Source organism: Leuciscus leuciscus (assembly GCF_965113295.1).
Source record: "Leuciscus leuciscus genome assembly, chromosome: 20".
Classification (NCBI taxonomy): domain Eukaryota; kingdom Metazoa; phylum Chordata; class Actinopteri; order Cypriniformes; family Leuciscidae; genus Leuciscus; species Leuciscus leuciscus.
This window is the reverse complement of record NC_138744.1, coordinates 27,747,807-27,755,511: the sequence shown is the minus strand read 5'-3', so window position 1 is coordinate 27,755,511 and position 7,705 is coordinate 27,747,807. Positions and strand designations below refer to the sequence as shown.

Sequence of the window (7,705 nt, the reverse complement as noted above, 5' to 3'; positions counted from 1 at the left end):
GTGAATTCCCTGCAACTTGAAAACAAAGAATGGCTGCTACTGGCGAACAGCGGTCTTTCGATACGGCTTTGGCCGCGACTCTGGAGGACTTGGAGTTAAGCTTTTCTTTGAGAAAAGAACAAAGAACGGCACTTAAGTCATTCTTAAAAAAGGAAAATGTGTTTGTAGTTTTGCCAACCAGATACGGCAAAAGTTTAATCAATCAACTAACTCCGCTGGTGGGAAAATGCTCTGGTTGGTTGTAGTGCTATCCTATTGCATGCAGAGGGAATTTGAAAGACAACTGTTTATCCCGCCCCTCGGATTGAGCCCTGCCAATGGTGAGTTACCAGACCTAACATCTTGATGTAGGTCTGGCTTGCCAGGATAGTATTTTACCAAATACATGCACCAATTTGACGGAGCTGCAGCTGCTCTGACCTGAAGAGGTCGCAAAAAGCCCCGCGATCAATAGCTCAACCCCTAGGTTGTTATACCTGACCCATGATTTGGGTAACACAAAAACTACCAAAACACTGGGTTGTTACTTCTGACCCAGGATCTGGGTTACACAAAATCTACCCAAACATTGGGTTGTTACATCTGACCCAGGAGCTGGGTAACATAAAACCCTCCCAAATACTGAAAAAATAACCCCCAAAAAATTGACCCAAAATAGATGGCACAGATACAACAAGAGAAGTAGTCAGCAGTCAAATTGGACTTGCCGGGAACATGCTGGACTGTAAACCGGAAAGCCAGAGACCACCGTGTGATCCTCCCATTGGTATCTTTCATCTTTTCCAAAGACTGGAGAGCTTTATGGTCCATTTCTAATTTGAACTCCCTTCCCAGTAGGTAATATCTCAAGTAGTCTAGGGCCCATTTAACTGCCAAACATTCTTTCTCTAGTATTCTTTCGCTATATATTCTTTCTATAGCAAACTTCCCTTGGAAAGAGTTTGCGGCTAATGAAAGCCACAGGCCGTCATACCTGATCTATAAGCCTCTGAAAGGTGGCTGGTCCAGGCCAAAGGGTAAAACTCGGAAATGGAATAGCCCCCATGGTGTCCTGAATGCTCGTCAGAATCAATGGTCATCAGGTATTTGGCTTTGCCCAGTCGATCAATTGAGGGATCTATATGGGGTGTAGGATATGAATCAAACTGTGATACAGAGTTCAAGTACCGGAAGTCAATAAAAAATCAGATACTCCCATCCTTTTTTGGTACTAGGACCACCGGATGACACCACTCGCTTTTAGAGGGTTCAATAATTCCTAATCTCAGCATAAAGTTCACTTCCTCCTTCAAGGCCTATTGGAGTCTCTCAGGTATTCTGTAACTCAAATGTCTAACAGCTGAATCAGGCTTTAATATCAAGTCAAGTCAAGTCACATTTATTTATGCAGCGCAGTGGTTCTCAAACTTTTTACGTCAAGTACCACCTCAGAAAATATGTGGCTCTCCAAGTACCCCCATAATAACCCATATGAAAATACAGTAGCGTAGTAGGCCTAAATATTCAGCTACAGTTATGCACAGCTCAAAAATGAGGCAGTTTTATTTCTAATAAGACTATTTATTATTGCCATCCCCTTTAAACATTGTAAAAACACAGTTTGAATATTAACACTGCACTGTGCTGTTTACATACAGGTAAATAAAAAACTTAAATAATGATTAAATTAAAATGTATTTTACCTAAAAGTGAAATAAAAACTGTAGCCTACTTAAAGATTATATTATGAAAATGTTTTGTACTTAAAAGTTAAATAAAACCTGTACTGTACTTAAAATATTAAGTTAAAAAAAGTACTGTAATAAAAAAAGTAGCACTGGCTGTGTATTCATATTTAACCTTTTTACACGTCCATTTAAAATATTCTGGCTGACCCCCATTATTTAGAACCAAGCGTACCGCACAAGTGCTGAAAAGTGAAGCCAAAGCGTCTCGATTGCCTAAGTGGCTGGTCCCAGTATAGGTCATAAAGCCCGCCTCCCCATGAAGTCTAATTGGCGCAATGGAAACTAAACAATCAAATTACACTTCAAATAAAAAAATGTAAAAGATGTTTTCTGTCATTTTAGGTCGTTTTTATCACGCTTGGTCTAAGTTTGGTCTAAGTTAGTTATTTGATGCTATAAGAACGGAAATGTAACGTAATGATTGACAGCTTCTCTAAACGAAGTAGTCACTGAGGCACCAACGGACTTTGTTTTTGGATTTTCAGGAGGAGATTGGAGCTTCAACTTTAATAATATACATGTCCATAACTGTTTATTTCACACAGTAAATATTAACCGTTTCTGTGGGATTGAGGACGGAACCTTGATATCACAGCTTTACTTCCTGCTCACTACTGCGCAGAAGCAGGTCCCAAATCTGTGCAAGATGTCAGCGCCTTATTAGGACTTTGGCAGGTTCACTTTTCACCAATGGAAGAGAGTGAAGGGGCGTCGTCCATCTTTTTTTTTTACAGTCTATGTTTAGAACTTATCACATTATTGTTTCCATGGTTCCATTTCCTTCATTGCTTGTCACGTGACACACCGCAGCCACAATAGCGCTGAATGACTGATGATCTGCTTTTATTTTATTTTTTATTCAAAATATTCACACATTTGTTAGCTATAGCATGACATATCTGATATTCCGATTGTCAAATATGTGCAAGTGGAAGTTGTTGTTTAAACACCTTTATAACTATCACATTAGTTGAGCTATATGTGCAATGGGCGGCGCCATGTTAGTTTGTGCCGCAGATGCAGTTCAGAGAATCGGATCTGTTGGATTTACAGAACCCAGTTCTCCTCTGGCCATGATATCACATCATGAGGATATTCAGAGAAGATTTCAGGGGTACATAGAGCTCTCACCAGGGATTGCTGATCTTCAGGCAGATGCTCCAGACTGATATCTCCAGCTACTGGTTGAGGCAAGTACTGGTCCTCCCATTGCTCTTCCTCCTTCACCTGGCGAATCATCATAACGTGTGCTCTCTGTTCAGGTCGAGATACCCACTTATTTAAATGGTTTACAAGAAGTACTCGACTAGCACGATCTTGCCCTGGAGTGACCACTTCACACGTGGTGGGGCCTAGCTGGTTCTTGATCTCAAAGGGGCCCTGCCACTTGCTTACCATCCTCCAGCAGCTCTACTCCAACAGCTTACTCTCCTGACTCGGCAGCATCACAAGCACTTTTTTTCCAACCAAAGAAGGCTCTGTCACGTTTGGTTGTACCATGCTTTTTGGTGCTTCTGGGCCTCCATCAGGTTGGTTTGGGCCAATGCCCTAATTCTTTCCAGACGTTCCCTCATTTGCAAGACATAAGACACAATGTTAGTAGGCTCAACTCTTACCGTGGTATCCTTCCCAGACTTCTTTAAGTAATGTCAGAAGTCCCCGGACTTCAGCATTTGTTTTGACGTCTGATTAAATCGTTCGGTGAGTCCATCAGTTTGAGGTTACTAGGTTGTCGTACGCAAACTCTCGATACCCAGCAAATGGTAGACCTGCTTCAGGAGACTGGACATAAAATTGGTCCCTTAGTCAATGAGAATTTTGGCAGGCAACCCGACTCTGGAAAAGAACTGGACTAAACAAGTTGCGACATGTTTGGCTTTGATAGACTTTAAAGGAAATACCTCTGGGTACTTCGTAGCATAATCGGTGATCACCAGTAGAAACCAGTTACCTGCATGGTTCTTTTCCACCAGGCCAACGATGTCCATGCCCAGCGTTTCGAAACGGTGTACTGATAACAAGAAAGGGGCTGGAGGGGCACTCTCGATGGACGCTTGATAGATACTTTGACAATAAGGGCAGCTTTACAGTACTGGGCAACATCCGCTTCCAGGCTCGGGCCAGTAAGTGTATTCTGATTCTTGCTGTGGTTTTCTTTTTCCCTAGGTGGCCAGCCCAGGGAACTGAATGGCTCAGGTGAAGGAGAACCTCCCAAGCATCCTGTGGGACCACCAGCTGTTTCACCGATCCAAAGGTAGAGTATGCCCTGCTCAAATAAATAACACTCACCCTTGTTATTAGTGAGTCCCCTCTCCTGCATTTTCCTGGTTTGCTTTCTCTAGGCATTTTTTTTATTGAGTTTTAATTGAATTTTATTGGTAGGCAGCTGAACATATGGTGTTAGATTGCATACACTCTCTACGATCAATCGGAAGGCATTATATTCAAGCTTTGCTTGGGGATTTTTTTGATTTTGGGGAGCATATCTCTGCATCATAAAATGGCAGTTGAAAGAATCTGTATTGGTTCCTCTGGCTGCTTTGCCATAGCTCTTGATACCACCACATTGCACTGTTGTGAGGGCTAGACTAAATCTAGGAGTACTGGTAAATCACGACCCAAAACTACGGGATACAGAAGATTATCTGCTACCCCTACCTCTAACAGGTAGGTTTGAACTTCTACCCCAATAGGTCTGCAGTGGGCACCAATCTTTCCTTCCCATTAATTCAGCAGATGGGTAATTTATTAGAGGACCTCATTAAAGATAGAACCACAAATTTCCTGTTCACCAGGGTCTGGTCACTCCCAGTTTCGACTAGGGCCTTTAGTTCTTTACCATTTACTGTCTCTGTAATTGTCAGCAGCAGTATATTTGGCTTGTTTCCTTTTCCTGCCCCACCACTAAGAACATAGCATAAGTAAGTAAGTTTAGCTGCATTTTGTGGGCAGACTGGTCTTGTGTCGCGCTCTTGTCTGCACTGGAAATAAACGGCTGGTCCTCTTAAAATTTGATGAGGTTTAATTTCTGGAAAATCTCCCTTGGGAGACTTACCTGATCCAGCCACCGGTTTCTGATGGAACTGGGCCCTTCGAGACAAAAAGAAAACACACACTCTGGCGATGGAGCGCTAGACGCTTTTTTGCATTGACTTTGATGTCCGACCATTTCTTTTTTATTTCGGCCACGGTCCGAGGTTGTGAGGCTGCAGCATTAATGGCGTCTGCAACCTTTTGCCACTCAAGTGCCTTTTTGGCATTAGTAATGGCCACACTGTGCCCTCCAAACAACATTTTACTCCTCTTTTCCACCTCGCCAACGATAATTCCTACTTCACATTGAGTGAAGTTACGTTTCTTGGTTTTTCTCTCTGGGCCCTATTTTAACGATCTGAAACGCAAGTGTCAAGCGCAAAGCGCAAGTAACTTTGTGGGCGGGTCTCGGCGCTGTTGCTATTTTCCCGGCGGGATAAATTACTCTTGCGCCAGGCGCAAATCTAAAATGGGTTGGTCTGAAGTAGCTTCATTATTCATAGGTGTGGTTTGGGCGTAACGTGAAATAAACCAATCAGAGCGTCATCTCACATTCCCTTTAAGAGCAGACGCGCTTTTTCCATAGCGGATTGCTATTGTAACGGCGGATTTGCCAGGCGCGCGCCAGGAGCGGTTCACAGCCAAGGAGAGCAACGCTCTCGTCACGGCCGTAAAAGAGAGAAGTTACATTGAAATGGAGAAACCCACCCAAATTAACTTCGGTTAAACAGGCGTATGATAATTTGGGTAAATGTGTAAGCTAGATGTATGCTTTTATAATAAATTATCTATCTATCTATCTATCTATCTATCTATCTATCTATCTATCTATCTATCTATCTATCTATCTATCTATCTATCTATCTATCTATCTATCTATCTATCGTAATAATGTATGATTTGCAAAAATGGAAACTGCTGCTTCTGTGTAGATGAGATAACCAAAGTGTATGCGCGTTGTGCACACGCTACATTGATTATGGCCAAGCATGCGCCCTTAAAATAGCATATGAACATGCGCAACGCGCCACTGACTTTAAACAATTTTTTCCTGGTTAGTGGCGCAATTGTTTTCTAAACCTGCAAAATAGCATGAGGGAACGTTTGCGCCGGAACACGCCTCTTCTTTGCGCTGAACCGCCCCCGGGAGCGCAAGTGTATTTCCTAACTTACCGACGTGCTTCTGTGGAGGGAAAAGTCCGCTTTGCGCGGGTGCAAAATAGGAATGATACATGCGTCGCTGTACAAAGTCACTTGCGCTGGGTGCAAGATAGGGCCCTCTGTGTTTGCCATGATTTCGCAATCGATGAATATTAACTTGTGGGCGTTTCACAGACTATTTATGGGCAACTATGGGTGTGACATGAAGCCGCAAAAGCTGCGCTACATTTAGAATTGATTGTGATTTATTAAGGGAAAACTGCGTAGGATGTGCGTGCGCACGGTTTTATAAATCCGAATATTTCTGTGCGTACGCACGTCCTATGTTTCATCCGTACGCCACTTCTGACGCAAATCCTAACCAAAGTTTTATAAATGAGGCCCCAGGAGAGAGCATGTGAAGATACTAAAATGATCATTTCACCCACCTCCTCGACGGTTTTCTCCGCGGTTCTAATCCACTTGACATGGAGTTCCTTAAGTCTTACAGTACAGTATATACAGTTCTTTTGGACTCTTGGATGGATGGACATCTAAGGAGTGAAACCTCTGTCTATAGGTCTGCACTGATATCGTATTTCATGAGGATGGCTGCCTTGAGCTTATTATACTTGATACAATCATTCAAGTCCATATTAACATACGCAGCCCTTGCATTGCCAGTCAATAACGGAAAAAAAATTTAAAGCCCAATCAGTCTTGGGCCAGCGACAAGTTGTGGCAATTCGCTCAAAAGTTATTAAAAAGTGCTCTATATCAGAGTAGTAGGTCATCCTGGTATTTTTCGCCTACTGTTTTATAAATACTATCAATTTGGACATACTATGCTGTAACTAACGACTGAGACAAATCAGACACAAGCATTTGTTATAGTTAACAAATAATATTTAAAACTCACTCTGGGATCTGTGGTCCCATCCCCCCAACAAGGGCAAGAAGGTCTTAGTTACCATGACCACGATCAGATAAGTTGGTTTTATTGCTGTTAAAAATGTGGTCATGTGGTCAAGACAGAGACGATAGGGAAGACAGAAACAGCCTTTAATACAGACTTTGCTGCATTAATCATAGACAAACTGATCTATAATATGTTTATTTTTATATAGCATCTTTCTGAGGACTCAAGGTCGCTTTACAATAATTACAAATACACATAACATAGAAACATGACATAGAGACGATACATATAAACTGTGATAGCATAGTAGAGGTATAGTACATATAGAATCAGAACAGTCAGGGGTCAGGGAAACAAGTGACAAAAAGATGTGTTTTAATGTGGGTTTTGAAGTCTTGTAGTGGTGAGAGATTCATTGCGGATTTGTTGTGGAATTGAATTCCAGAGAGTTGGCGCAGCGGTGCAAAAAGCCCTTCCACCAAATGATGATAGTTTGTGCCGTGATCTATAAATGAACATGCATCCCAGAAACTGTGTGAATGATTTACTATCTTGTGTACTATTATGTATTTGATACTACAGTATGTATTTTATTATACAACCAATGGTCAATGTAACCCCACCTGTGTCACATCTCCTATCTAATTAATCCTCATTTAATGACACACACTTTAATGTACATCACCTTCTCTTAGAATGCAGTGTGTGTTTGTTATATATATCTGAGTATTAATGGACACAAACGGGAAGGCAGATGTCTAACCACACTTGAGATAGCGTCATAAATCCTCCCCAGAAAGGAATCTCCTGCTTAGAAATTCCCCCTTTCTTATTGGTTGAGCCAACCCTGAAAGGTGGGACCTTTGTCCAGCTTTAAATGGCCTCT

At 42.0% G+C, this 7,705-nt stretch overlaps 1 long non-coding RNA gene across 1 annotated transcript; it reads right to left on the bottom strand.

Annotated features, from left to right (window-relative positions):
- Positions 1 to 2,091: 2,091 nt before the first annotated feature.
- On the bottom strand, positions 2,092 to 6,321 carry LOC309484272. The gene is made up of 2 exons (XR_014200807.1): positions 4,779 to 6,321; positions 2,092 to 4,728 (listed from the first exon to the last, which is right to left on the bottom strand). It is a non-coding gene; the product is annotated as an uncharacterized lncRNA (long non-coding RNA).
- Positions 6,322 to 7,705: the final 1,384 nt, after the last annotated feature.